This window comes from Gracilinanus agilis, chromosome 3, assembly GCF_016433145.1.
Source record: "Gracilinanus agilis isolate LMUSP501 chromosome 3, AgileGrace, whole genome shotgun sequence".
Lineage (NCBI taxonomy): Eukaryota > Metazoa > Chordata > Mammalia > Didelphimorphia > Didelphidae > Gracilinanus > Gracilinanus agilis.
In genome coordinates this window covers 671822767-671830858 of record NC_058132.1, presented here as the reverse complement: position 1 = coordinate 671830858, position 8092 = coordinate 671822767, and positions in this window count along the sequence as shown.

The window sequence follows — 8092 nt, the reverse complement described above, 5'->3', positions numbered from 1 at the left end:
CAATCACCCTTTTGCTCTCTTGAATTTTCACCCTCTCCCCACAATTTCTTCTCTACTGCCTTCTAACTGGTACTGGTATTCTTAAAAAAAGCCTTCACTAGACCTTACCATCCCTTTGAGACATCATCCAATATCATCCTATCTCTTCTCCCCTTTTTAGCTAAACTCCTTAAAAACTGTCGGCACTTACTGCCTCATTTCTTCTCCTCTCACTCGCTCCTCAACCCTTGGTAATCTGACCTCAGACGTCCTCACTCAAGGGAAATCGTTCTCTCTTACCAGGGTTACCAATGACTTTTTAATGACCAAAAAATGCTGTGGTCTTTTCCTGGCCCTCATTCTTCTTAAACACTCGGCTGTATTTAACATCATTGATTACCCTCTCTCCCCGGACACTCTCCTGGCTCTCCTCTTATGTCAGCTGACTTCTCCTTCTCTCCTTTGCTGGATCATCATTTATATTACACTCTGTAACTGTGGGTAGTCCCCAAGATTCTCTCCTAGGCACTCTTCTTGTTTCTTTTACACTCTTTCTGTAACACCCTCAGCTATAATGGATTTAACCACTATTTCTATTCAGATCACTCAAAGATCTATAAATCCAACCCCAGTGTCTCTCCTTCAAACTCTAATTTTTCCTCAACAATTGTTTATAGATATTTCAAAATTGGATGTGTTCAAAATTCTTCATTATATCATCAATATTTAATGAATATTGTAATATATCATGATATGTGATATAAAATATATATAACACAACATGACAAAATACATGATGTAATAAAATAATACACCATATCTCAATATAATATGATGTTATATAAAATGGCACAACATAATTTGTCATAAAACTATAACAATTCAACATATTGTTATATAATAATTGTAATAAATCACATAACATGCATGATACATAACATATTATATTATGATATACAACATAACATTATATTAACATATAATAAAACACACAGTAAAATATTATATGATAAAATATAACACATACCATAATATAATATTACATGAAGTGTGTCATATATATTAATATATAATAAAACATGTACAATAAAATATTATATGATAAAATATAATATAACATATGCCATAATATATTATATGAAGTATGTAATAATATGATATACACATTATGCAACATAAAACATAATACAAAACATTCGTTATCTTTTGCTTCAAATCTCTCCTCTTCTAAGAATCCTTATTTCTGTTGAAGGCACCCCAATCCTTTCAGTCTCCCAGATTCATAACTCCAGCAATAGTCTTGATTCTTCTCTCTCTCTGGCCAATCAGTTGCCAAATCATGCCATTTTGCCCTTCATGATATTGCTTCATTCACACAGCCACCATCTTAGTGCAGACTTCCATATTATCTCATTTAGATAGTTGCAACAATCTCCTAATTGATCTCCCAGCTTCAAATCTTTCTCTATGTCAATCTATCATATACATTGCTATCAACAATTTTACTTAAAATTTGATCTGTTCATGTCATTTCTCTATGCAACCAGCCCCAATGGTTTCCTATTACCTTCAGAATTCCATATGAACTCCTCATTTAACTGTTAAATTCCCTATTTAACCTGGCCCCAAACTATTTTTCCAGACTCATTCATTAGACATTATGCTGACTCCCACATTCTGCATTCCAGAAGAAAAAGCACAATAAGATTTGACAAATTAAATCAAACTCTTTCCTCCTCACTTATCTCCCATTTCCATACCTTTGCCCTGATTCTCAAACCTATATGGAACATGCTCCCTCCTTACCTCTACCTCATAGGTGTGTTGTGATTATTGCCCATCCTTTGTTTTTGAAGATGACCAATAGCATCATGGATGATATCCTGACTTCTGAGTGAATTGGATTTAAGTTAGGCAGAGTTGTACAAAGTCGTTAGCCTCAGTCTCTCTTCTAGAGTCATTGAAGTCCGGTGACAATACAAAAGTCTGGATGACTGGCAATGGTCCAGATGCAGAGTCTGGTCTTGGTGTCTTCAATGTCTGACCAGGCTCTAAGCACTCCACAGCACTTGCTTCTTTTATCTTCAGGGTCGTGGAACAAATTATTCTCATCTGTCCTTTCCACTGGGGGAAGCCTTCACATACTTGGGGTAGACATTTTCCTCACTCACCAGCAGGTAAAAGACCTGCCAGCTAGCCTCAACCTGGTTAGCCTGCTTGCTGAGACAGTTTATCCAAATGTACCACTGGACATACCATAGTTTCTTGAAGCCACAGGTGAGATTTGAGTGAAAGGCAGACACCAAAGATGGATGAATAGCCCTGAAGTGAGCTTGAAGATCCCTCACACTAGAGGTTCTAGTCTTCCCTGAGCATCCCATACACTCCCACAGATTATGTAGAGTGATTCCAACTCTAAAGTCTCTTCCTTTAAGTCACAGCTTAAGCACCATCCTTTATGAGAAGAATTTCCTGGTTAACCCCCTATCACCACCAAAAGCTAGTATCTTCCTTCTGACTCCCTTGTATTAAACTACTTTGTCCACATTTGTGTTTATTCAATTTATAATTATTCTGTTATGTGATTATATTGATCTACATTTATTTCGGAGAAGGAAATGGCAAACCACTCTAGATTCTTTGCCAAGAAAACCCCAAAATGGGTGATTAAAAGTCAGACTCTACTGAAACTACTCAAAAACAAAAATATCTATCTGTCTATCTACCTATCATCTATCTATCTATCTATCTATCTATCTATCTATCTATCTATCTATCTATCTATCTATCTATCTATCTATCTATCTCAATCATCTATAGCATTCATGCCAAACACTGTGGTAAGCCTAGGAATACAAATGAGAGTCATCAAGACAATCCCTGACTTCAGGGAGCTTCCATTCTAATACAGTTAAGGCAATACCTAAAGGAGAGCTGGTAAAGGATAGATGAGTGTACATGTAGGAAGGATCTGGGAAGTGGTCTGGACTTAGGCAAGATAAGGCAAAAACTGACTTACAAGAAATGAAGGACACAGATAGAGGAAGGGGAAGTGATGGTCTGAGTAGAGGTATCATAGCATGGGGCTTCCAGGAAATGTTCTGTGCGCGCACACACATACCCTCCCACCAACATACACTTATTGTCTCCTTTATTAAAATATAAGCTATTGGTGGTTCAGCTCATGGTGCAATGGATAGAGCACTGACCAGAATAAGGAAGACTTGAGTTCAAGTCTAGTCTCCAACATTTACTAACCTGGGCAGGTCACTTTACATCTGCCTGCCTCAGTTTTGTTATCTCTAAAATGGGGATAATAATAGCACCTATTTCCCAGGATTATTGTGAGTATAAGATGAGATCCTAATTGTAAAGTGCTTAATATAGTGTCCATCACAATAAGCAATATATAAATACTTGCTGATAGATTAAGTGAAAGTAGGTAGAGAAGGAGACTGATCAGTTTATTGTCCCTCAGTATTTGGTATTTCCTAGGATCACAGACTTAAGGCTAGAAGAGAAACTAGACATCATCAGATCTAACAACCCCTCATCTGTCATATGCAGAAAGCAAGATCTGTAGGGTAATTAAGTGACTTAACCAAAGTTGCCCAGATAATTAGTGGCACAGCTGAGATTTGAACCTGTGTTCTTCATTCCTGAATCTTCCCACTGTGACACACATGCTGCCTCTAAGATATAATGAAATGATAGGGGATGGCATGGTTAAGGGAGCTGTTAGGGGAAAGCCACCTTCTTGATTTTCTTCTCAAAATGCAGGTAAGGATGTCCAGAAATACAGAAGAGGGCCAGGAGGAAATGTGATAATATTCAGGCATGCCTCTTTAAAAAGACTGATTCTTCAATAGACTGCATGTTGAAATGGATGAATGGCATAGGACAGGATTCATTGCTTTTTCATTCCAATCTTCTTTAAGATGAAAGTTGACGTCCTTGACATGGGCTGGAGAGCCGGAACTCAGGTAAGGCGACCTGGACTGTAATCCATATTGTCAAATTAAAATTGAATTCAGAGAGGGCTGATAACTCTTGCAGCCCATTGGTTGCACAGAGAAAGCTTTAGTCAGCATTGAGCTGGCAGAATGATATATTAAAATCAGAAGTTACTAGAAGGTGGACTGGGTTGAGCTCCTTCTCTTTCTCTTTTTCTAAACATGTAGATACAATTTTAATAAATTTCTGACATTTTGCTATCTGTATTCTCTCCCTCTCTCTCCCCTCCCCCAGGCATCAGGTAAAATGATATAGATTGTATATATGTAATATGTAATATATGCATATATTATATATCCACATTCATCATGCTGTGAAAGAAGACACATATCATTTACAATCCAGAAAAAATTCATGGAGGAAATAAAGTAAAGAATAGAATGCTTTAATCTGTGTTCTGACTCTATGTGTTCCTTCAAAGGTGGTGGATAGCCTGTTTCATCATGAGTCCCTTGAAATTGTCCTGATTCTTCCTTTTTTAAATCCTTTACTTTTCATCTTGGAATTAATTCTGTGTGTTGGTTCCAAAGCAGAAGAGTGGTAAGGGCTAGACAATGGGGATTAAGTGACTTGCCCAGGATCACTCAGCTAGGAAGTGTCTGAGGCAACATTCAAACCCAGGACCTCCCATCTCTAGGCCTGGCTCTCTAGCCACTGAGCCACCTAGCTGGCTCCATCTTTTCATTTCTGATCACAGTTCCATCATTCACAGTTGATCATCCTACTTTATTGCTATTACTGTGTACATCATTCTGGTTCTGCTTATTTCACTTTGCATCATTTCATGTCTTCCAGATATTTTTTTGTGATTGCCCTGTTTGTCATTTCTTATGACACAATATTGTTCCTTTACAATCATTTGTTTCAACTTGCTGAGTTTCTTTCCTTCCTCCTCCTCTTCCTCCTCTTCTTTCTTCTTTTTCTCTCTTCTTCTTTCTCTTCTTCCTCCTCCATCTCTCCTCCCTGACACATCTTCCCAAGACCAATTTGGTGGAGGGTACATTTCTTCTTGCTCCAGCATCAGTACCTCCTAACTCTAGCTCTGCCTGGCTGCTTCTGGCTCCTGACTTGTTTGCTACCTGTGTCCAACACGCACATCCAAGTAAGAGCAGCCACGTAATCCAGGAGCCTAGCTAGGAAGGAGGAATTAGAAATCAAGCTGACGTTTGGAAACAAATAGAAAGCACTCTTCTTTCTCTTCATCCCAGGCCCATTTCCCTTGTACCTCAAATATTCAGTATATTCCATTCCAGTCTCTTTTTTTTCCTCTCCCCAAATAAAACTGAGATGGAAAGGTCTTTAGTTTGGCTGTATTCTGCAGGAGGCAGACGCTGAGTTTGGCTGCTTGGATGAAGCCATGTCAGTTCAGACACTCCCCGACTCCAGCAACACTTAGGGCCCCAGGGAAGTTGCTCATCCAAACATTTTCATCATTCCACAAGAGGGTTCTTTTGCAAATGGTTTTGGCTGTTCCCAAAGCTTTCCCTCATTTTGGTATTTTACAAAGAGTTTTGCAAAGTTAGGAACATTTCAGCCCCCCTCCTCCCCACTCCCTTCTCCCAGATGTTTCTGGTTCTCAGAAAGTCCACCTGTGAAGCTGGGTCACTTGGGAGAAATATTTTACAGCCCTATTTACTGCAGAAAAGAATGCTTCTTCTGAGCTCCTCTGCTCCTCCTTTCCAAGTCTAACACAGCCTTGGCCATCAGTCATAGCTAAGATCCCCTCTCCCTCTCCATTTTTCCATTCTAAATTCAAATGACCCAGGGAAAGGAAAAGAAGATGCTAACACTGCTGATTATCCTTGCTGGGTAAACTTTGCAGGATGAGCCATTAATGTTTAACTGAGAGTGACAGGGTTCTGCACACACGTGCCTTTCCTGTTGTAGCATCTGTCCTCGTTGATGTGTCTTCGTGCACTGAGAGCTTTGCATGACGACAGAGAACTCCAAGGGCAGGCTGTACCACTCCTCTGTGAGTTTAATTGCAACCATCTTGGAGTAATTCAGATCATCACAAAAATTATTTATGGTCTTTGCTCATCATCCAGACACAGTCCCTTTGAGCACGCCCCAGATTCTTTAACCGTTATATATGGTTTGATTGGAATGACTTGGTGCCAGTTCTTCCCTCCTTCCCCCACATTTTCCATTGAAGATAAAGGGATGTAGCTAAAAATTATCCACCAATAACCATGACCCTCCTTTGGCCTGTGGCAAATTGTAGTGGCTAAGGAGAATAGAAATGGACTGGCAAGGCTATGGCAGCAGTCCCAATGTTCAAGATAAGGAGGAATAAAAGTAACTAACACTATATAGAACCGTAATATTTGCCAAGTGAGTAATGCACATTATCTCATTTTATCTTTATTTAAATCCAGTGAGCTAAAGACTATTAATAGATGGATAGATAGATAGATAGGTGGATAGATAGATAGGTAGATAGATAGAGAGAGAGAGAGATAGATATATAGAGAGAGAGGAGAGAGAGAGAGAGAGAAATACAGATAGATAAAGTATTTACTAGGCACAGTTGTTACCATTGAGATTACAAGTACAAGAATATGAACCAGTTCCTGCCCTCAAAGAGCTTACATTCTAGTGGGGAAGGATAACACATAAAGGGGAATCATTGGATAAAGGAGTGAAAAGAGGGGTAGGAAGGGGAAGGTGGAAAGCACTCATGTGGGGATGTGGTGAAGAGTTAGGAAGTGAGTTCAAGAATTAGATCCCAGCTAGATAATAATGATCAAAGTAGATTTTTATATTCTGCCTTAAATTTGCTGTGTCCTTTATATGTATTACCTCATTTGATCCTTTCAACAACCCTGGGAGTTAGATACTATTACTACCTCCATTTTACCATTGAAGAAACTGAGGCAAACAAGGATTAAGTGAGTTTGAATCCAGATTTCAATTTGGGTCTTACCGATTCTACAACCAGCACTTGATCTACTCTGCCCTCCTCAGTGCCTCAATTATATGAATTGTATGAATCTCTACTACCTTTATAGAGAAGACTCTGTCCATCCTGAGCTGAGGTTTCTGTCCTTAGGGCTTTTCATTCAGTCATTCCCAAGCTCTGGGATAGTATTATGTATATTAGGATGACATGAAAAAATGAATTGAAAAAAATCTATCCTATTAAATCATCTCATGGTCTTCCAGCTGGGTGGGAGATTGTAGGCAAGAAATAGACCCTTCTTAGGTCCTAAGGAGAAAAAATTTTGGGGGAAGTAACCTTTCTTATTTAGGACAGAATAGGAAAATATGCTCTCTGGATATTATAAAGAACAGGTTTCTAGAAAAATCGGATGCTGATGTTGATTTATGCTGTGATTTGGGATGAGTGGAGAAGAGGAAATGGAAGGAAGACCTCCCTACCCTCATACCCCTCTCCAGGCTCTGAGCCAGTTTGGGGGGAAGGGAGGAAGTAAGACCTTGGAAATGCTTGGTCTACTCTGCCTCCTTAGTTGCCTCAATTATATGAATTGTATGAATCTCTGTTACTACTCACACTTACTTTCTCTGAAAAGTATGAGGCAAAGTCTTCTGCTAAAATGAAGATTCAGGAATGGTGCACAAATATTGAGAGAGGAGATTTGCAACATCTTATGTGGAGCATGTGGCAGAAAGTTCATTGGGGAAGAAGTGGGAGGTAGTTAGAATGTAGGGGAAATAGATTATATTAACTGAAAAAATTTTAATATTAAAGAAGACTATTTAGGAAAAACTAAACTCCACTAAGGAAGACTGAAAGCATTGGTATGCAGCAGTGAGTGCGTGTTTGATAATATAAATTTGAGGCATGTGATTGTAATGGAATACTAATGTGTCATAAGAAATGACCAACTCCATTGTCAAACCTTAGATCCCACTCCTTTCCATTTCCTCTAACATATTGCCTTCATGGTTTCCTATCTTATCTTTAGCTTTTCTCCATCTTTTTACTGGCTCCTTCCCTGCTATCTACAAACAACCATTCTCTGGTGCCCTCCATCCTTAAAAAATCCTCCTGAGACCCCACCACTCCTTCAATCCATTATCCTGGATCTCTTTTCCCTTTCAAGAAAACTAGAAAAAAAAACCTTTGTTTCCATTT